Source organism: Propithecus coquereli, unplaced genomic scaffold (genome assembly GCF_000956105.1).
Source record: "Propithecus coquereli isolate 6110/MARCELLA unplaced genomic scaffold, Pcoq_1.0 Scaffold314, whole genome shotgun sequence".
Taxonomy (NCBI): domain Eukaryota; kingdom Metazoa; phylum Chordata; class Mammalia; order Primates; family Indriidae; genus Propithecus; species Propithecus coquereli.
The window spans coordinates 1,863,440-1,864,510 of record NW_012148775.1 but is presented as its reverse complement, the minus strand read 5'-3'; the positions used below and the strand labels follow the sequence as shown (position 1 = coordinate 1,864,510).

The 1,071-nt window shown below is 37.5% G+C and overlaps 1 protein-coding gene across 1 annotated transcript in view; it reads left to right on the top strand.

Moving 5' to 3' along the window:
* The window catches only part of CIT (citron rho-interacting serine/threonine kinase), a 201,664-nt gene that overhangs the window by 147,985 nt on the left and 52,608 nt on the right, over positions 1 to 1,071 (top strand). The gene's annotated exons all lie outside the window — the stretch shown is intronic.

The following is a 1,071-nucleotide window of genomic DNA, read 5'->3' as shown; positions in this document are numbered from 1 at the left end:
CTTTCGGTTTATCTTTTTTATCCTCTATCTTTGGGGTTGAAAGGTTAACAGGCTCATAGTAAACAGATCATTTGCCCTTGGTGTGGAGAGACTATATCCATTGCCAGCAAGTAGACCTTGCACGTTACCTGGTTCAAAATCAAAAAGGATTTTCCTGAATGGTCGATATATCTTATTCCATCATTTCAGTTTTCAATAGTCTGAAAGAAAAATTGAATAAACACTTCTATCCCCATTTTAGGGGGCAGTATAATATAGGAGGTAAGAGTATAGATTCTGGAGTTTCAGTGCTGGGTTCAAATTCTGGCTTTTTCATTAATATTTTCTAGCAGTGACCTTGGGCAAGTTGCTTAGCATTTCTGTTGCCCCAATTTCCCCATCTATAAAATGGAAATAAAATAATGCCTACTTCAAAGGACAGCGTGGAGACTTCCAATTATTACACATTTTCAAAAACCATTAAGTGTCTCAAGACAGCTTAATATCTGTAAACTCAATAATGTGTGTGTGTATGCCTCTAATGCTTAATACCATAACTCCAGCAACTCGAAACAGGGTCAAAAACTAAACATGTTATGGCTTGGGCAGAAAGAATACACTTATAAAATGTCCACATCAGTTTCAGTGCTTTAAATCCCTGCATGAGTGCTTCACACAAACACGAAATCCTTCTCTTGTCAAGTGGGCAAAATAGAGATGATGACCAAACACAGAACCAGTAGTCACAAGGTGGAGATGGAAATCAGAGACATGAGACCCCCTTGAAAACTGGCTGACAACAGGGAAATAGAGGGACCCTTCTTATTTCAGTTGGCCCATCTCGATTCTAGTGAGGGTAATAACCTTGACACCTCATTGACTTTTTTCAAGTGTTTCTTCTTTAGCACTTTATAATCTAATTTGGGGAGAAAGAACAGGTGGCAGAAATGGGCTCATAATAAATTGCGTTTCACCCCCATAAATCAAAGAAAGCGAGTACCCATTCAAATGTACCTTTGAATGGCAAGTAAATTATTTTGGCAATATGTATATATATTCTCATGTGAATAGATTTTGTATTGTCTGTTCATT